Below are 22,201 nucleotides of genomic sequence, written 5' to 3'. Positions count from 1 at the left end.
TGCAAAAGGTTGTCCCTCTACACACGAGTCTGAACCACTACACTACATACACGAGGATGACCAGGTACTCTGCACACAAAATGTTGACCTGCCACTCTACTTACAGTAGGCCCTAATGCACCTACGGATATCGCTAGCCTAGGCTACTTGTAGCCTACATAAACATCAGTTAGACTACTCCCTACCTACATTACAAAGGACACTATTTTTGTAACGCTCATTTTTTTAACATTTCTGCTTTCAGTTTAGGGGTGGCGGAACAGCGCTTCCTGCCTTGTCCACATTTTGGAAGATTCTTGGCAAGCTCGTATGTTCCGGCAGGCGGTAATGTTGCGCTGCGCGTGTTAGTCACACGGGTTACAGAAAATGAGCGACGTGAGGAAGGCAGCAACAGAAAACAGGGTCATATAACGTCACAATTCGCCTTGCAATAAAACAAATGTAAAAGGAAAGGTAAAAGCTCTGCTTACCTCATTCAAAATCGCCGCCGTCCCACCACGAAGGTAACAGCATCGGCTTCTCTGCAGGTCCTACCATCCTCGGCTCCTGTGCAGCCGCCGGCTGCCGGTCAGGTGAGTCGGAAGTACTCGGCCCGGGTCTTATTGTATTCGGTCGCTAGAGTAAATCGGAGACGGGGGACGTCGGGCGGCTCTCGAGCGGACAGACGCGCCTAATTAAATCAAGAAATGCCCGAAATGGACAACGAACGCCTTCTGGATATCGCGACTCTCCATCTCGGGGTTACAGACGGAAAGGAAGCGTGACCGTGGTCAGGGCATGGGCCTACGAATCATATTGACGAGACAAATTCTGATTGGTTCGAAGTATTTGATCCATGGCCCCTAGGGAATGACCTGGGTCAGCCTGCGATACGACCGGACGGAATTCAACTTCCCGCGATCGGGTCAGGGCGACGTACGGCGGCGAGAGGAGAGCCGCACTTCGGCCATCTTAAGAACTGCGGAGAGCGGTGCTGCGCGACGCCGTTCGCGCCGACTCGGCACTCGGAAAAAGTTACGATCCGCTGAAAAATCGTCGTTTGGGAAAATCCAGCAAACTTGTCGGGTTAGGTACTTTTTGGGGAGATTTCGGCACGCCGGACAGCTTTTATTAAATGCAATTTTTCATTTGGGGTCATTGTTAATGAGCCATAGGTGCGTCCATTGTTTAGCCAAACTATCCTTCTTTAATCCCTAGGGGACTAGTACTTAAGCACCAGCCACTCGCGGGTTACCGTAAAATCATACACCTAGGCTAACCGCAAGACGGCAAATTTCTCAAAAGGTGATTTAAACTACGTAACCCTCATAAACCACCCGTTAAACCACGTGAGCATCATAAACCACCTGTTAAACCGAGTGGTAATAGGCCTGGCCTAGGGCTAAGGAGGCGTTGCCCGAGTTCTCAAAATTAACCATTTTTAGCCGCAGCCTAAATCATGCGGTCCAGAATTGGGTGGAATTTGACATTTTTCATTATTCTTCGTTTATATTTTAATATTACAAAGCACGAAGACGTTAAAATTAGACATCAAAACGATTTTATACGTACCAAGATGCCAACTGTCAGTTGCGGTGGAGCTAGTAGTAGTAGTAGTAGGGACGTGCCTTTAAAACGGCTTCCCCTCTTGTTCTAGTTTCCCGATGATTGTTAGAATCTTTTTTTTTTATTATATTTTACTCTTCAATACTACACTGCCCTCAAATGGAAGACTGTAGTATGTGTAAAAATAAAAAGCTGAGAAAAATGGTGGCTATTGCAGTTTTCTCTGTCCTTACTACTGGTTTTGCAGATGCTGCAAAAGTGACCCCTAAATAAAGCACTGAACAATCATTCTGAAACTACAGGAACTTGCGTATTAGCGTTTCACGAAGCCCAGTAGGTGGCATATCTCAGTTTCGAAAATTTTGCAGTTATTGGAGTTTTCCACTTTAGGGCAGTGCACGCTTTTGACGAAGTGATGAATCTGTTAAATAGTAATTTGTAAGAAGATTACTGTAAAATAGTGTAAGGCATATTTAGTGAGTCTCCCCTAACTCTCCATCATAACCATATTTATACGGCTTGGTTGAAACGCATAAAGAGAGCAGTTCTTTGAGACTTAAACCATTTTTTTCATAGGCGCTGTCTAGCTTGAACTTTCAAAACATCTCACATAATTGCTAACTATATCATGCATCTGTTTGATTTATTCAAAGACATAACAGAATAATTTTACTCTGAAAATTTTTGGTAAGGCTGTGCCATGGACGTTAGGTGTTAAGTAATTTGTATAGGGATGTTTTGGAAAGCAAATTATTCTACAAAATTATTCCATACAATATGGTATGCTTCAGGTTTGTTGATGATATAATTCGCATTTGGACATGGAACAAAAATGTGCATGAAGTCTCTGACGAGTGAATTAGTGCCATCATCTTCTGTAGGAAATTTTCCGCACAATCTTTTGATAATGATTTTGTGTATTAATATATTTTCATATTACCTGTTCCTTACCCACTAAAATAATTAGGATTAGCATCTTCTTTTGGTATTAAACCGGTATGTATCCAATTTCTGCCAAAGTCCAGTGTGCACACGTGCTAAGAAAGTTCTGTCGAGATTTTTTTGTTAAAACGGGTTGTTCTGAAGTTAAACAATCAAACTGCCTCCACCATTCTTTTCTTAGTATGGGATTTCCCTGGACTTCGACAAAGGTTTAATACATATGTATTCATGGTATTCAAATATATATATTATATATCATGGTATATATATATATATATATATATATATATATATATATATATATATATATATATATATATATATGTGTGTGTGTGTGTGTGTGTGTGTGTGTGTGTGTGTTTATAGGCTATATATAATTTGTGTGTATATTTAAATGTTTATATATATAATATATATATATATATATATATATATATATATATATATATATATATATATATATATATATATATATATATATATATATATATATATATATATATATATATATAGGTAATCCTGCGGATTACAGGGCCAAAGTCACTGGTCCCTTGTGTGTGTTTACTTAAGTTTTCTTCCCTATTTTCAATTTCTTCTTTCGACAGCTCTGCAAACAGAAGTACATTTACTAAAAAATGAGCAGTTTATCTGTTTACAGAAGCAGGGATTGTAAAAAAACAAAGGAATAAAGCTGTGCACCTCACGCAAATAGTATAGTGTGTCCGCAACTGTGTTTGTGGAGTGAGTGCTTAGGAACCAGGTAGGAACCTGGCACGGGCTCTTCCTCTTCAGCAGGCACTTTTTGATAAATCTGAAAAAATTATCAATTTATCTACAGAAGCAGAGATTTACGATTTTCGCAAAATTCTATGGTCCGTATCCCCTAAGACATTGTTTATTTACGTTCCCCCTTTATTCCTTTTGTTTTTTTTTTACAATCTCTGCTTCTGTAAGCAGTTAAACCGCTAAAATTTTCATTGTTTTCCATGATTCAATAAATATTTGATAAATCTGGGAGCTGATCTTGACTTTACGTAATGCAGTGAATTTGGACCCATAAACTATAGGATTACCTATATGTATATATGTATATATATATATATATATATATATATATATATATATATATATATATATATATATATATATATATATATATATATATATATATATATATATCATAAAATCTGGAAACGTGTTGACAAAATGCTATACCATGAATTACATGGAACAAAAATATTAGTTACCTCTAAAGTAAAATTCTTGGGTTTTATGGTAATACACATTTTCTTTATTAAAATTTAATGAGAGACTATTCTGTTTTGCAGCACTGACGACCCATTATATATATATATATATATATATATATATATATATATATATATATATATATATATATATATATATATATATATATATATAATACTTACATAATTTGCTAATTTTCGAGAAATTCCTATATTCCTCAGGTATTAGACTATGTGAAATGGATGAAAACATTTTACCATTATTATACAACTGACTGAAGATATTTGATAAAAAATATGCGTTTGTCTTCATGTAATAATGGAAATGCCTTATTGACATTAATGATGATGCTTGCAGTAACCCATAAAATCATAAGAAAAAAGGAAAATGGTTTTCTTTTTATCAAGAAGTGAGGTTAGCCTCTCGAAGTTGTGGTAAATGGTGCGTAAACATAGATAGAAGACATTGTATAGGAACCTGAATCCCTTGAGAATCACTAGTAAAACAACGAAATAAATGATTTAGAGACCCTTTATCTATTCTAAATGGGTGCTTTAGTTTAAAAAATAAAAAAAAATATTGAGACATTTTGACTTTAAGTAAGTGTAAATGAACCAACGCAAAAGAAATCAGAAGTACTTAAAAAAAATTATTGATAACCAGTAAATTGTTGTCTTATTCTGGGACAGACAGAAAAATATATGAAACAGGGCAAAATCTCCAACTCACCATGTAAGCTGAATGGAAGTAGTGCCGTCAGTGTACCCAATGCGGTGCACTGTAGGCATTACTTAAGGTTCCTTGCAGCGTCCCTTCAGCCTGTAACTGCAACCCCGTTCATTCCTTTTGCTGTACCTCCGTTCATTCCTTTTCTTATATGTTTCTTTCTACTCTCTCCTATCACTTGTTTCATAGTGTAACTGCGAGGTTTTCCTCCTGTCACACCTTTCAAACCTTTCTGATCTTAATATCCCTTTCAGAAATGAATGACATCATAGTTCCTAGTGCTTGGCCTTTGGCCTAAATTCTACCTTCCATTCCAATCTATCCACAGTAGAACGGGTGCCTGGAACTGATAGGAAACAGTGATTCAGTACATAAGCGTTTAGCTTACACATATAAGATATGCAGCTTCATATGAATTTTTTGCAAGTAATTGTCAAAAACTAAAGATTTGTTTGTCCGACGAAAAACTAAAACTATGTCGTTACATGTTAGTTTACTCCGGAGAACATCTGAGTGGTGTAGGCACATACTGTAGGCTTCAAACAGCAGGCTCAGACGGTCCTTGTCTGGTTGATTATCTTCCATGGACAGAAGGCACATGTTATGTCTTTGTATGCCACTTAGCTACATAGATGAGGTGTGATGTAAATGCTTGTAGAGGAGAAGACATATCTTTATTGTACGGCGACTTCACTACAAGTAATAGAACAATACAGCAGACAGTTTGTCAGCATCATGAGTGCATTCTAGCACACAATTCCAGCGAACATACAAGGTTACAACAGCACACCTCTTCTTGCTGTGTGGTCCTGCTGAAAATCCACATCCTGAGGTCTCACATCATCTAAGATGCTGAAGCACATCCTTATTAGTGAGGATGCTGATAGTTTCATTCCTTTTTGATGTAACCTTCTCTCAGCCCAAGGCTCATCAGTTCCCTGGCCAGTTCATGTACGTATGTGCATTCAGCATTCCAGAAAAATAAACAAAGCTGCCTGCGTCAGGTCTTTTGACTACAAGAGTATCTGTTTCACATGTTGTCCAGCACACTGACTCCTCCTTTAGTTTGGTCATAACAGTGAATGATCTTGGGGTTTTTTCTTATCCCAAAGGGCAGGAGGAAGCATCATTTGAATTGTTTCTAGGGGCAGTTCCCTACCTTCATGCCAGTGGTCATTTCTTATATACAAAATCAGCTCAGTTGTATTTACAAGACATGTATGACTGCATTACCCGCAAGGAATTTGAAGATTATGTTCAGAAGGGGTTTTCTACAATAAGACGGTCAGACAAATTTTGGTCTGGCATCTGGTCTGATATGACCATTGAGCAGACATTGATGCGGTCGATGAAGAGTTGTGGTGGATTGACTCGTGGTAGAGGAATGACGGACTCGATGCTAACCAAATGGGTTCTTGGAATGCCTATCAATCTGAGGGTCACGGAGAAGATTGAGGAATATTGTGATGTCACTTACAGTACAGGAAGAAGCATGTAGATGCCAGGAAGCAGAGACAACAAAGATGCACTTTGCAGAATGGTTCTCATCCCACCCACCATTTCCAGATTTTTAGCAGAGACAACAGACCACAGGAGATGAGAAACACTTTATGGTGTTGAGTCTGCTCAATGTCAAATATAGTTGGCAATTTTGCAAAAGTCAAGTTTAAAAGAAAGAAGAGGGTCAAACCACTGGGAGCTAACATGACAGGAGTAAAAGTACGGGATGTTGCATATCCAGTTGAACCTGAGATGTTATTTAGAAGAATTCCATTCACCGACAACTCACATGAACTATTCAAGCTTAACTTTGAGTATGAACTAGCCCCATATCCCGTGTCACTTTCTGATGACATAGGAATGCGTAAAACCAAAAAATCCATGATGTATGAAGTATTTGAACCTCTTAGTGACCCAGCAATTGTTGGAGATACAGTTTATGTTATGGAGAGATATTCTCATCAGTTCTAGGCAGATACACTGAGTGTGTAAAAAGGCACTACAAGACAAATGCCATTGTTGTATTTGATGGATGTCCAGAAAACCTGACAGAAAAAAGCACGAAATGTGCTGGGCGTGCTCGTCGAATGATTAATTCCACCAGACGGTACGCCATATTTGACGAAACAATGCCAGCAACATCAAGTCAAAGTAAATTTCTTTCCAGTGAGAGAAATGAGAGCCGGCTTTTCGCAATGCTCAAAACTAAATTGACCAGTGAGGGTTTTATTGTAAAACAGGCACCTGACGATGCTGATACACTGATCGTTACCACTGCTATTGAAGAATGTACCAAAGCTGAATCAGTAACGATAGTGGGAGGAGATGTGGACCTCTTAATTATCCTGACAGCTTTGGGTGGAGCAAAGGCAAATATATACTTTTTAAAACCAGGTAGAAGAAATACTGAAAGCAAGTTGTACACGCCTTACTGCATGAAATTTGGATCAGTCATCAAGGACAAGATTCTTTTCTTGCATGCATTTAGTGGGGCTGATACTACTGCCATTTTCAGGCAAGGAAAACTACTGAAGTTTATAAGTGTGTTGGAAAAATATGAAGAACTACGAGATCATGTTGCCCTGTTTAAAGAAGCATCTGCTGAGCCAGAATAAAGGAGGAAGGCCACCCTTGTGAGACGATTTTCCAAACTATTAGAAAACGGGGAGTATCGACAAACATACGCGACCATTTTTTCGACTGTAACTCAAAAACCCTGCAAGATATCAGAAAAATGAATAGAGGAGTTTTTATAGAGAATTTTATGTAGAATATTTTATATTTCGTATTATTTTTCACTAAAATGTGTCCTAAGAGAGATATTTTCAAAAAACTGTTTTTCGCCGCCATTTTTTCAAGATGGCGGCCAAATCCGGGGTGGTAGAGGGGTGCAAAATTAATATGTTATTAAGTTCGTTATTGTTAAGAAAATAAAACTTATTGCAGCTTTCCCCGATTTTTTCCTTATTCAACTCCCTATTGACTGGCCCATAGTGCTTTCAAACCCTTGTATTATCGTATGTAGATGGTACTTCACATGTTGATTTGTTTTTTTGAATATTTTAATTCTCGTCACCCTAACATTTCTTTTACTTGTGAGACAGAACACGATAATAAGTTGTCATTTTTAGATGTACAGGTGTACAGAAACAGTGGCAAATTTGAGACCTCTGTATATAGGAAAAGTACGTTTACTGGCTTGGGATTGAATTACCTCAGTTTTTCACCAAAGTTGTATACGATGAATTCAATACGCATTTTGATAAATGTTTGTTGTGATTTTAATTTTTTTCATCAAGATTTGGTCTTCCTCCTGAATTATTTTCCTGAAAACTCATATCCCATTTTTGTATTTTACAAAGTTCTGAAAAAAATCTTAAATGAAAAGTTTTGTCCCAGACCGGTGTACAGTACTGCTAGTAAGGATGTGAAATACATTAAATTGCCTTACCTTGGTCATAGTAGCTATATGGTCCGAAAAAAGTTACAAGAAATACTTAAGCATTGTTGCCCTCAAATTAGTTTCCGGTTTGTTTTCAATAATCCTTTTACTGTAAGATTACTCTTGAGGGAGAAGCCTACTCTGCCTGTGGACCTTAATTCCTGTGTCGTTTACTTGTTCACTTGTTCGCAGTGTGGTCTGCGATGCGTGGGATCCAGTTCCCGCTGGCTCAGACAGAATTTTGGAACACAGAGGTCTTTCTATTTGAACTAGGTTTCCTCTTTCCAAACCACCCTTTTCTGCCATTAGGGAACACAGTTTAGCACAGGACCATCCTTTCACTAACCTGGATTTTCAGGTACTGTCTTTTTGTTCAAACAGACTGGACCTTTTGATTTCACAGTCGCTGTTTATTAAAAAGATGAAACCGGAATTGAACAACTCGTCTGGTATTCAACTAGCTATCGTGTAATCTCATAGTAGGTACACAATTGGGTCGTTGAATATTTTACTTTGTGATTGGTAGTTTGTTTACATTTCACCTTATTGTCATATTTTTATGTTTGTTCGTTTTTAATTTTTCGTTTTTTTTTTGCGTTACCCTTTTAGTTTGTAATTATTGTTCGTTTTACATATTTGTTTAGTATTTTTGCTGAAGATTTATTATGACAATTCATTTTATTGTGATTTCATTGATTCTCAACCTTGTTGGTTTTTCAGCCTGATGATGAGGTTTTATACCTCGAAAGCTTGTGTGATAAAGAATGTTCTTTCTGGTCTTGGCAATATTATTCATCATCAAGCTAAGATTGCCCAATTACTGAGACTATATATATATGTATATATGTATATATATATATATATATATATATATATATATATATATTACATACTGTATATATAGACTATATATATATATATATATATATATATATATATATATATATATATATATATATATATATATATACATACTGTATATATATATGTATATATTCATATATATATATATATATATATATATATATATATATATATATATATATATATATATATATATATATATATATATATATATATATATATATACAACCAGGAAATGGCGAATTCCGCTGTAAACCAATTTGTATCTCATTATTCCCCCGGCAGGTTTTCCCGAGTCATTCAATTTGCAGCTTTCCAAGAGGCTACTGAGTTGCCACTTGAGAAAAATACTGTTCGTTCTCTTCTCTTCTCTCCTTCCTTTGCTTTCACAGAGCTGAGCTTAATGAGGGCATAGCATCGCCCGTCTCAGTAGTCTCCTAGTTTTCAAAGAAATAAGCAACGGCAAGGCACTCGCTTGGAGGCGGCGCTTGTAACTTGCGGGCTTTCTCTGCTGCTTAAGCAACAACCATGAGATATATGTGTAACTATTTTTTGGTTAATTAGGTGTTAGGTTACCTATGACCCTTCAATAGACAATAGAAAGCAAAATATACTAACCAGCGCTCCCGAAACTTCTCCGGGACGATATGCCATAGTCTGCTGAATGGTCATTAGTGATATCATCATTTCTTCTACATTCTACATTTATTCCACGTCGTATGTAGAACGTAGGATATATATATATATATATATATATATATATATATATATATATATATATATATATATATATATATATATATATATATATTATGCCTCGACGGTCTGCTAGGCTGCAACATCACCGAGAAAGGACTCGAGAAAAACTTTCTCCAGCCAATAGGAGGCTGCTATGCGCCACCGACCAGTGACAAGTCAACATGATAAAAACTCATTGCTAACCTACGACTATTTATAGAGTAGTTCCCTCTAGCGTCACCAGTCTACTCCGACCCACTGCCGTGATCGTACTCGGATGAATGCGGGAGAAACGTTGGCCACTTCAAGATTTTGACTTAAACCAGAATCGACTTTTATTTATCCTTGTGTAAATAATTCTACGGACTATGCTCGCCACATTTGACTTACTTACCCCTGGAATTTAACTCCTGAGGAATCACATTGTCGCGCTTCTGTTATAAGAAAAATAGAGAAGACTCTATTCAAGATCAATGCAGCTGATGTACCAATTTCTTTCAACATTATTATTATTATTATTATTATTATTATTATTATTATTATTATTATTATTATTATTATAGACCTTGAAATGATAGAATATATGTCACCACTTGCAAGAAAAACTATGATTATTCATCTCCACTCGGATATCTTTATAAAATTTTCTTCATTTATTGGATAGTTCATCTCTAATATTCTATCTTAATACAAAATTGTCTTTTTTATCATCGACCCAAAAGCCACTTACGACAAAGAACCAAATCTTTGTTTGATCGATTTTTTCAGATCTTCCTGGAACCCGTTAGAGCTTTCGGCATACCAGAGCAATTTCTCTGGAGAAATGATTCGAATGAGGAGTTGAAAGGGGCCTTTACCCCTTCTTCCTTACTGGAATTATTCCGAAGCCTTTATATTTTTATACATTCGTGAAGTGACCGCTGTTTCTGACCCGTGAGCGATCTGTAGGCCATACGAGAAGTACTTCGTTCTTTGATGAGAATTTTGAAGATGGTTTTAGCCTGGAAAGAGTTGTTTTTTTATTCACTGTTCGCGGTTGAATAATATAAATTTAGCGGTAGGTGCAAATAAACAAATGACCATTTAAACATAAGATTTCTTCATGAAGAACTACGATAACAGTTGTTATAGAAATAGAGAAAATGCGAATGATATTTTAATGTAAACAATATTATCATAAACAAGCAGAGAATGCGGGAAAGAAAATCGAACATGTACAAAAGTGCCACACCATCAATATTACAACCCAGATGAATAAATGCAAAAGCTTTTCACTGAAATAAAATGACGTGTCAACGAGGAGCTCACTATCATCGGAACGCTGGCGCCGGTCAGAATAAAAATCATCACTTAATTAAAGAAGGTGCAGAAACTAACTCGGCGCCAACGGAAGTCACCTGTTTATAAACAGGGCTTGCAAAGGATGCCTGAGACAGAATTCCTTCCGGTGAAGGAGTGAGTTATATTCGTTGGGGAAAAGAAAGTGACCCGTATTGGAAATCACGTGTAGAGGATAATGATTCAGGAACGGTACTTGTTTTCTGTCACATCAGCAGAGCAGATGTCTGAAGCACGTGGCATTCATTGCAAGAAGTCTAGAAATAAAAATCCCATTTTCAGTGTATCACTAGACGATATATTTTGATACATTAACAAAAAGAATTGCATTTTAGAATGAAAGGGATCAACATAGATTCAGAATCAAAAAGTATATTTTCAAAGACGAAAAGGTAAAAAATGCGCAATCGAGTTTTCTGTTCTAGGGAATTCAGTCTGGTATTTTGACGTTTTTAGGAAGTCAAGAAAATTTGTGATTTAAATTTCAATCGGCACAGAATTATTGCACCACTCTTTGCCAATTCTGCTCAATATCAATACTTGACACTACACTCTCGTTCCCTTCTCTTAGCTTTACAATATTTATCACTTTTTTTCGGAGGCCCACTTTTACCCGAAGCAAGTTCTCCCCACAACTTCTGGTTCAGTTATGAAAGTTATTTTACGGAATGCACTCTCAAAAAATTTTTTTGTATTATCTCTCTCTCTCTCTCTCTCTCTCTCTCTCTCTCTCTCTCTCTCTCTCTCTCATACACACACACATATACACAGGAAGAAATTAAACCAGGCATAGGTACCGTCATGCAATTTTGTCTTAGACTGAATTGTCAGGCACTTGTGCCATCAGTAAGTTGAAGAAAAAGTGCTCTAATGGAAACGAGAGAAAAAAGTAGTAAAAAAGAAAAGACCTAAGGAGGCCATCCAAGAACCAGTTTGATTGCATTGTCAGACATTCGCCAACTCAGTTCGCTGATCCACTACCAGGACAAAGTACCTCCAGCAGCACCACCAGCTGCCTTATGTCCTTTGTCCTGGGCAGAAGGAACTTAACCAATGAGTTGCTCTTCTCGTCTCCTTCCTCTGCACCAGGACAAAGGACCTCCAGCAGCCCCACCAGCTGCCTTATGTCCTTTGTCCTGGGCAGAAGAAATTTGACCCTCTTCTGTCTCCTTCCTCTGCACCAGGACAAAGGACCTCATGCAGCCCCACCAGCTGCCTTATGTCCTTTGTCCTGGGCAGAAGGAACTTGACCAATGAGTTGCTCTTCTTCTTCCTCTGCACCAGGACAAAGGACCTCTTGCAGCCCCACCAGCTGCCTTATGTCCTTTGTCCAGGGCAGAAGGAATTTAACCAATGAGCTGCTCTTCTCACCTTCTTCCTCTGCACCAGGACAAAGGACCTCATGCAGCCCCACCAGCTGCCTTATGTCCTTTGTCCTGGGCAGAAGGAATTTAACCAATGAGCTGCTCTTCTCGTCTCCTTCCTCTGCACCAGGACAAAGGACCTCCAGCAGCCCCACCAGCTGCCTTATGTCCTTTGTCCTGGGCAGAAGGAATTTGACCAATGAGCGGCTCTTCTCACCTTCTTCCTCTGCACCAGGACAAAGGACCTCCAGCAGCCCCACCAGCTGCCTTATGTCCTTTGTCCTGGACAGAAGGAATTTGACCAATGAGCTGCTCTTCTCGTCTCCTTCCTCTGCACCAGGACAAAGGACCTCCAGCAGCCTCACCAGCTGCCTTATGTCCTTCTGGTCCTGGGCAGAAGAAAACAATGACCAATGAGCTGCTCTTTCTGCACCAGGACAAAGGACCTCCAGCAGTCTCCTTCCTCTGCACCAGGACAAAGGACCTCCCCGCACCAGAAAAAGTACCTCCAGCAGCCTCACCAGCTGCCTTATGTCCTTCGTCCTGGGCAGAAGAAACTTGACCAATGAGCTGCTCTTCTCGTCTCCTTCCTCTGCATCAGGACAAAGGACCTCATGCAGCCACACCAACTGCCTTACGTCCTTCGTTCTGGACAGAAGGAGCTTGACCAATGAGCAGCTCTTCTCGTCTCCTTCCTCTGCACCAGGACAAAGGACCTCCAGCAGCCCCACCAGCTGCCTTACGTCCTTCGTTCTGGACAGAAGGAACTTGACCAATGAGCAGCTCTTCTCGTCTCCTTCCTCTGCATCAGGACAAAGGACCTCCAGCAGAGCTGCCTTACGTCCTTCGTTCTCTTGACCAATGAGCAGCTCTTCTGTCTCCTTCCTCTGCACCAGGACAAAGGACCTCCAGCAGCCCCACCAGCTGCCTTATGTCCTTCGTCCTGGGCAGAAGGAACTTGACCAATGAGCTGCTCTTCTCGTCTCCTTCCTCTGCATCAGGACAAAGGACCTCCATGCAGCCACACCAATGTCTCCTTCCTTGGTTCTGGACAGAAGGAACTTGACCAATGAGCAGCTCTTCTCGTCTCCTTCCTCTGGACAGGACCTCCAGCAGCCCCACCAGCCTTGACCCTTCGTTCTGAGCTTGCTCTTCTCAATTGTCCTCCTTCCTCTGCACCAGGACAAACGGATCTCCAGCAGCCCCACCAGCTGTCTTATGTCCTTCGTTCTGGGCAGAAGGACCATGACCAATGAGCAGCTCTTCTCGTCTCCTTCCTCTGCACCAGGACAAAGGACCTCCAGCAGCCCCACCAGCTGCCTTATGTCCTTCGTTCTGGGCAGAAGGACCATGACCAATGAGCAGCTCTTCTCGTCTCCTTCCTCTGCACCAGGACAAAGGACCTCCAGCAGCTTGTCCTGACCAATGTCCTTGGTCCTGGGCAGAAGGAACTTGACCAATGAGCTGCTCTTTCCTTCCTCTGCACCAGGACAAAGGACCTCCAGCAGACCCACCAGCTGCCTTACGTCCTTGGTCCTGGGCAGAAGGAACTTGACCAATGAGCTGCTCTTCTCGTCTCCTTCCTCTGCACCAGGACAAAGGACCTCCAGCAGCCCCACCAGCTGCCTTACGTCCTTGGTCCTGGGCAGAAGGAACTTGACCAATGAGCTGCTCTTCTGTCTCTTTGTCTCTGCACCAGGACAAAGGACCTCCAGCAGCCCACCAGCTCTTATGTCCTTTCCTCTGCAGGAACTTGACCAATGAGCTGCTCTTCTCGTCTCCTTCCTCTGCAAAGGACAAAGGACCTCCAGCAGCCCCACCAGCTGCCTTATGTCCTTTGTCCTGGACAGAAGGAACTTGACCAATGAGCTGCTCTTCTCGTCTCCTTCCTCTGCACCAGGACAAAGGACCTCCAGCAGCCCCACCAGCTGCCTTTATGTCCTTTGTCCTGGACAGAAGGAACTTGACCAATGAGCTGCTCTTCTCGTCTCCTTCCTCTGCACCAGGACAAAGGACCTCCAGCAGCCCCACCAGCTGCCTTATGTCCTTTGTCCTGGGCAGAAGGAACTTGACCAATGAGCTGCTCTTCTCGTCTCCTTCCTCTGCACCAGGACAAAGGACCTCCAGCAGCCCCACCAGCTGCCTTATGTCCTTCGTCCTGGACAGAAGGAATTTGACCAATGAGCTGCTCTTCTTGTCTCCTTCCTCTGCACCAGGACAAAGGACGTCCCGCAGCCCCACCTGCTGCCTTATGTCCTTGATCTTGGGCAGAAGGAATTTGACCAATGAGCTGCTCTTCTCGTCTCCTTCCTCTGCACCAGGAAAACGGACCTTCACTCTGCACCAGAAAAGGATCTCCACTTGAGTCCTTTGTCCTGGGCAGAAGGAACTGACCAATGAGCAGCTCTTCTCATCTCCTTCCTCTGCACCAGGAGAACGGCTCCAGCAGCCCCACCAGCTGCCTTATGTCCTTTGTCCTGGGCAGAAGGAACTTGACCAATGAGCAGCTCTTCTCGTCTCTTCCTCTGCACCAGGACAAAGGACCTCCAGCAGCCCCACCAGCTGTCTTATGTCCTTTGTCCTGGACAGAAGGAACTTGACCAATGAGCTGCTCTTCTCGTCTCCTTCCTCTGCACCAGGACAAAGGACCTCCAGCAGCCCCACCAGCTGTCTTATGTCCTTTGTCCTGGGCAGAAGGAACTTGACCAATGAGCTGCTCTTCTCGTCTCCTTCCTCTGCACCAGGACAAAGGACCTCCAGCAGCTCCTCCAGCTGTCTTATGTCCTTGGTCCTGGCAGAAGGAACTTGACCAATGGGCAGAGGAACTTGACCAATGAGCTGCTCTCTCTCGTCTCCCTTCCTTTGTCCTGGACAGAAGGAACTTGACCAATGAGCAGCTCTTCTCGTCTCCTTCCTCTGCACCAGGACAAAGGACCTCCAGCAGCTCCTCCAGCTGTCTTATGTCCTTGGTCCTTGGCAGAAGGAACTTGACCAATGAGCAGCTCTTCTCGTCTCCTTCCTCTGCACCAGGACAAAGGACCTCCAGCAGCTCCACCAGCTGCCTTATGTCCTTTGTCCTGGGCAGAAGGAACTTGACCAATGAGCTGCTCTTCTCATCTCCTTCCTCTGCACCAGGACAAAGGACCTCCAGCAGCCCCACCAGCTGCCTTATGTCCTTTGTCCTGGGCAGAAGGAACTTGACCAATGAGCAGCTCTTCTCATCTCCTTCTCTGCACCAGGACAAAGGACCTCCAGCAGCCCCACCAGCTGCCTTATGTCCTTTGTCCTGGACAGAAGGAACTTGACCAATGAGCTGCTCTTCTCGTCTCCTTCCTCTGCACCAGGACAAAGGACCTCCAGCAGCCCCACCAGCTGCCTTATGTCCTTGGTCCTGGGCAGAAGAAACTTGACCAATGAGCTGCTCTTCTCGTCTCCTTCCTCTGCACCAAGACAAAGGACCTCCAGCAGCCCCACCAGCTGCCTTATGTCCTTTGTCCTGGACAGAAGGAAACTTGACCAATGAGCTGCTCTTCTCGTCTCCTTCCTCTGCACCAGGACAAAGGACCTCCAGCAGCCCCACCAGCTGCCTTATGTCCTTTGTCCTGGACAGAAGGAACTTGACCAATGAGCTGCTCTTCTCGTCTCCTTCCTCTGCACCAGGACAAAGGACCTCCAGCAGCCCCACCAGCTGCCTTAATGTCCTTTGTCCTGACAGAAGGAACTTGACCAATGAGCTGCTCTTCTCATCTCCTCCTCCTCTGCACCAGGACAAAGGACCTCCAGCAGCCCCACCAGCTGCCTTATGTCCTTTGTCCTGGACAGAAGGAACTTGACCAATGAGCTGCTCTTCTCGTCTCCTTCCTCTGCACCAGGACAAAGGACCTCCAGCAGCCCCACCAGCTGCCTTACGTCCTTTGTCCTGGGCAGAAGGAACTTGACCAATGAGCTGCTCTTCTCATCTCCTTCCTCTGCACCAGGACAAAGGACCTCCAGCAGCCCCACCAGCTGCCTTATGTCCTTGTCCTGGGCAGAAGGAACTTGACCAATGAGCTGCTCTTCTCGTCTCCTTCCTCTGCACCAGGACAAAGGACCTCCAGCAGCCCCACCAGCTGCCTTATGTCCTTTGTCCTGGGCAGAAGGAACTTGACCAATGAGCTGCTCTTCTCGTCTCCTTCCTCTGCACCAGGACAAAGGACCTCCAGCAGCCCCACCAGCTGCCTTATGTCCTTTGTCCTGGGCAGAAGGAACTTGACCAATGAGCTGCTCTTCTCATCTCCTTCCTCTGCACCAGGACAAAGGACCTCCAGCAGCCCCACCAGCTGCCTTATGTCCTTTGTCCTGGACAGAAGGAACTTGACCAATGAGCTGCTCTTCTCGTCTCCTTCCTCTGCACCAGGACAAAGGACCTCCAGCAGCCCCACCAGCTGCCTTATGTCCTTTGTCCTGGACAGAAGGAACTTGACCAATGAGCTGCTCTTCTCATCTCCTTCCTCTGCACCAGGACAAAGGACCTCCAGCAGCCCCACCAGCTGCCTTATGTCCTTTGTCCTGGACAGAAGGAACTTGACCAATGAGCTGCTCTTCTCGTCTCCTTCCTCTGCACCAGGACAAAGGACCTCCAGCAGCCCCACCAGCTGCCTTATGTCCTTTGTCCTGGACAGAAGGAACTTGACCAATGAGCTGCTCTTCTCGTCTCCTTCCTCTGCACCAGGACAAAGGACCTCCAGCAGCCCCACCAGCTGCCTTACGTCCTTCGTCCTGGACAGAAGGAACTTGACCAATGAGCTGCTCTTCTCGTCTCCTTCCTCTGCACCAGGACAAAGGAACTCCAGCAGCCCCACCAGCTGCCTTTATGTCCTTTGTCCTGACAGAAGGAATTTGACCAATGAGCTGCTCTTCTCGTCTCCTTCCTCTGCACCAGGACAAAGGACCTCCAGCAGCCCCACCAGCTGCCTTACGTCCTTTGTCCTGGACAGAAGGAATTTGACCAATGAGCTGCTCTTCTCGTCTCCTTCCTCTGCACCAGGACAAAGGACCTCCAGCAGCCCCACCAGCTGCCTTATGTCCTTCGTCCTGGGCAGAAGGAACTTGACCAATGAGCTGCTCTTCTCGTCTCCTTCCTCTGCACCAGGACAAAGGAGCTGCTCTTCCTTTGTCCTGGACAGAAGGAACTTGACCAATGAGCTCTCCTTCCTCTGCACCAGGACAAAGGACCTCCAGCAGCCCCACCAGCTGCCTTATGTCCTTTGTCCTGGGCAGAAGGAATTTGACCAATGAGCTGCTCTTCTCGTCTCCTTCCTCTGCACCAGGACAAAGGACCTCCAGCAGCCCCACCAGCTGCCTTATGTCCTTTGTCTTGGGCAGAAGGAGTTTGACCAATGAGCTGCTCTTCTCGTCTCCTTCCTCTGCACCAGGACAAAGGACCTCCAGCAGCCCCAGCAGCTGCCTTATGTCCTTTGTCTTGGGCAGAAGGAGTTTGACCAATGAGCTGCTCTTCTCGTCTCCTTCCTCTGCACCAGGACAAAGGACCTCCAGCAGCCCCAGCAGCTGCCTTATGTCCTTTTTTCCTGGGCAGAAGGAATTTGACCAATGAGCTGCTCTTCTCGTCTCCTTCCTCTGCACCAGGACAAAGGACCTCCAGCAGCCCCACCAGCTGCCTTATGTCCTTTGTCTTGGGCAGAAGGAGTTTGACCAATGAGCTGCTCTTCTCGTCTCCTTCCTCTGCACCAGGACGAAGGACCTCCAGTAGAATGTAGTCCTACTACGAGCCATTTGATGACCTGTGATACCAGCACAATCCAGATCAGAATCACGTGAGGCATCACTGTCTACAACAATTCGATATCTCTTATTGCTTTGCGTGCTGTAACACTAGCTTGGACCTCAAACACCCCTTTACTATCTAAGCATTAGCACTCAGTCACTTTTGTCTGGGTCATCACTATTCTCCCATTGTGGATCCTTATGTGGTGTCATCACTGCCAGCCTCAGTGGTGCATTCAGTCACTGTCTCAGATAATGGGTGGGATGCATGAGAGGTGAGGTACACACACTCACAACTGGTTATTCACATTCATTAACTGATTCCTGCGTGACCTCAGCAGTCTTGTCAAACTCCCCAGAGTTCACATAATGCTCCGGTGACTCACTGGAAACGTTTCTGTTTTGTTTTGCAGGCATACTTCATATTTGTAATAAGAATAGTAAGAAAAAATAACCATGCTATTTTGTACTGTAAGAAGTGTTACATGTTTAGTCTACCCCAGGTCATATTGGACTAAAACACTCTCTGGTATGGGGTTCAAGGAATTCTGATGGACTGCAATGCAGCCTTAAGAAAATCTCATTTCACAAACAATTACAGACACAGGAAATCCTGTTCTAATTGGATACACAGATACTCACCAAGGACAGAGACAGAGAAAGTGTAAGAACACAAAACACTTTGTTTACACATCAAGGCTACATGGAATACTGCCTAGGAACTCCAACAGGAATATCAGTTAAACCATACTTCTAGATTCCAAGGACTACAAAGTGCAGGAACATCCTAGCCACGTTTCTAAATGGTATGTGTCTTCCTATATAGGGTTCACACAAGTTGCACCTTGTTGTTCGTGCATATGGTTGCAATCGTAGCATTGTAAGTAGGAAAAGAAAATAAGCAATGTCCTTTGTTAAGAAACTGACAAATCTTTGGTTAAATGCCACTCGTGTTATGAATGTACGGCCAGGTTAAAGGTGATGTGAAATAGGTAAGGTAAGCCAGATTACAGTACAGCCTAGGGTAATGGGTGCACGATGTCCTAAATATGTTTGTATTACAGGGCACAAGTCACAGAAAGGAAGAAGTTGCTTACATCCAACATAATGTAAGCTTTTGTAAACCCAAGGGGGATTAAAGAAACTGCGGAAATCAAGAGTTTCCATTCTTCAGCCTTAGTCAGCCTCAACCTTGAGCATGAAGATTCATCAGTCTTCGACCCCAGATGCCACCTACAGGTAAGACTGAGTTATTTTTACTAGCCTAGGTCAAAGGTAAATTTGTTATTATGCGAACTTCCTCTCCTATTTAGGCCATTTTTAGAAGACTGGTATATATTACCCAAACTGCACGCTACCTTTCGTTGGGCTATGTATATGAACTAGTAAGTTTCATGAATGTATGGCAACCTCCAACATCAAGACAAGAAAGATTGACAGTACATATGTGTTGTCAGTATATTCGGGCATATAGCTTCATAGGATGGCAGGGAGGGGTTTCATTTTTTGGCCATTTATATAAGTAATGATTTAATTTTTTGTACTAGCTTTGTCAAGAGACAGCACACAAGTAGGCTGCACAGGTGTGGTCAATATTTAAATGTAAACAAATCAAAACCTGATTTATTAAAATTATAATAAGGAAAGTAGCCTGAAGGTACGAAATATGATATTCCCGGCAACTGTAGTGAAAAAATGAAGATCTTCGCTGTATAACCACACTTTGCTATCCTTCCGACGTTGTCATTCTGTCCCTAATATCTATAATACTGGTATTAGTAGTAGCAGTAATCATAGGGATTTTTCTATGAAGCGGCTCCTTCTGGGATGGGGGAAAATGTGGGTGATTTTATTGACGCCTTCATGAAGCCTACTTTGGTGGTGACCTGCCCATTAAGACAACGTCACTTTTGTTTGGTTCTAGAAGTATATTCACTCGGGGTTATTTGGAAAAGTGGCGGTATTCTCCGTCTATGTGTTGGCCTCCGTTTTTTCGTTGCATATTATACTTTTCAGACAAATTTCTTTACGAACCTTGGATTTTCCAGCATACTAGAGGATGGGCTTTGATTTTCCATTTCCAGATCTGTCTTCTTAACCTTACTAAGTCTTCGATGTTCTTTCAGCTTTTTGTTGAGTTTATGACAGAATGTTTTGCATTTTCTAAAGCATTATTCCACTGTGCGTTGTTACGTGTCTCGACAAATTGTGAAGAATCAGTTCTGCCTTTGCTTTTCTATCTGTCTTGAGTGGAGGCTGTAGTGCAATGTCAGTAGCTTTCCGAACTTATTTGTTTCTTTTCTCTCTCGCAATTTTTTTTTTCCTTGGAAGCCTCCTGGTCTGTCCGTCGGCTTCCGACTCAATGAATTTTCAGATCCCCTTCTTTCTTTCTTTCTTTCTTTCTTTCTTACTCATACTCAGGTTTTCTTTTTTTTATTCATTTTTCATTCATTATTCTCGGTACTTGTTTCTTATGTCGTCTCACCGATCTAGGCAAGGTGAGAATTATTGGACCATTGCACAACAGCTCAGCACAGTAGAAATTATTGGAATTCAGTTGCAAAAATCATTTTGCTTTTTTACAGCCTTTATGATACGCTCGTCAATAAAAAAAAAAAAAGTAAAAAATGCGCCGAAGTGTCTTCGGCGCAGTCGAGTTTTCTGTGCATCGTATAATCAAGGCCACCGAAAATAGATCTATCTTTCGGTGGTCTCGGTATAATGCTGTATGAGCCGCGGCCCACGAAACTTTAACCACGGTCTGGCGGTGGCCTGTCGTACACCGTTTCCAGTAGCACGATTACGGCTAACTTTAACCTCAAAATAAAATAAGAACTATCGAGGCTAGAGGGCTGCAATTTGGTATGTTTGATGGTTAGAGGGTGGATGATCAAGATACCAATTTGCAGCCCTCTAGCCTCAGTAGGTTTTAAGATTTGAGGGCGGACAGAAAAAGTGCGGATGGACAGACAAAGCCGGCACAATAGTCTTCTTTTACAGACAACTAAAAAAAGTGAGGATGTTGAAATAAAAAGTGGAAATACGATTTTTTCCAAAACAAAATTTCTAATTCTTTCGCGCAAATGCGCCTTAGGCATATGTAGGCGTTTGCTTGTATGTTAGTGTATAAATATGTATGTATGTATACCATACATTTACATATTCTGTGTTCGATCCCTCTTAAGAGGGAAACAGACGTTATGTGAAGGTATGACGTTAGAGGGATATGCATTCTGGATAATTCCACGTGCAGTCATGCACAAGGTATCACTTTTATAGAAAGAAAGCAGAATTATCGTAATCAAAGCACGTGCCGCCTCATCTAACTATCAATTCAACAGGCATATTCGAGCAAAGTCCGCTATAGCTAGAATCGAGGTCACGAAATTCCTATTAGGAAAATAAAAAATGCTCATTAAGTTTGGTATTTACCGGAAAGATATTCGAGCCTCGTTGGTCTAGAGCGTTCCAGTGGATCTCGTCCCAAGCAATTCGAGTCACGTTGGTCTAGAACGTTCCAGCGGTTCTCGTCCCGCTCTAAGTCTGTAGAGACCGAGACTGCCGACCCTTCCTTTTGTGACGTCGACTTTTCCTCTTTCTGTTTTGTCCTTCTTCTATCCCAGCTGTCCTTTCATCCACCTTCATCCTACACTTCCTTTCTCCTCAACCCTCTTCCCAAAACTTGGCTTTTCCTCAACCTTGCGTCCATCCCAACCCCAGCGCTTCCTTCCTCCCTCTACTCCTCCTTCCTCCGCCACAATTCTCGTCCCCTTTGTCCTCTTCTCATGCTCCATTTACAGCCACCTCTGTTTCTGCTCCGAATTATGCGCATGCAGATGAATGGCGATAAAAGAAGCTCGGAACTCTCTATCGGAACAATGCCCAACGGAGCGTGAAAACGCGTGACCGGTGATATTCCGGAGGCAGCTACGCCCCAAATCACCTCTTAGCAAAGTGTCCTTTCCTTCGGTGACCACCTCCTCCTCCTCCTCCTCCTCCTCCTCAGGGTTAAGATTTATCATGAGGTCCATGCCTGGTTGGAGCTACTGTATAAGAGAGAGAGGGAGAGAGAGAGAGATTCTCGGTCAGTGCACAACATACAGATACACAAAAAGAACCTCAGTGTTTAGGTAATGAGCAGTAGAGTGGCAACTATATAGAGCGAGAGAGAGAGAGAGAGAGAGAGAGAGAGAGAGAGAGAGAGAGAGAGAGGTTCTCAATCTGTGCATAA

The 22,201-nt window shown here is 42.7% G+C and overlaps 1 protein-coding gene across 3 annotated transcripts in view; it reads right to left on the bottom strand.

The window, feature by feature from the left end:
• Trs23 (trafficking protein particle complex subunit 4-like protein Trs23) overlaps positions 1-1,688 on the bottom strand; it is a 41,744-nt gene extending 40,056 nt beyond the window's left edge. For 2 of the 3 annotated variants that reach the window (XM_067128752.1, XM_067128750.1), the window contains exon 1: positions 1,552-1,688. The gene's annotated coding sequence lies outside the window, so the exon portion shown is untranslated. Of the gene's footprint in view, positions 1-470 lie in introns of all 3 variants that reach the window. The other variant, XM_067128753.1, reaches the window with a different exon arrangement.
• Between the last annotated feature and the right edge of the window lie 20,513 nt (positions 1,689-22,201).

This window comes from Macrobrachium rosenbergii, chromosome 27, assembly GCF_040412425.1.
Source record: "Macrobrachium rosenbergii isolate ZJJX-2024 chromosome 27, ASM4041242v1, whole genome shotgun sequence".
NCBI classification, from domain to species: Eukaryota; Metazoa; Arthropoda; class Malacostraca; order Decapoda; family Palaemonidae; genus Macrobrachium; species Macrobrachium rosenbergii.
The sequence above is the reverse complement of the archived record's forward strand: the minus strand, read 5'-3'. Positions and strand labels throughout refer to the sequence as shown.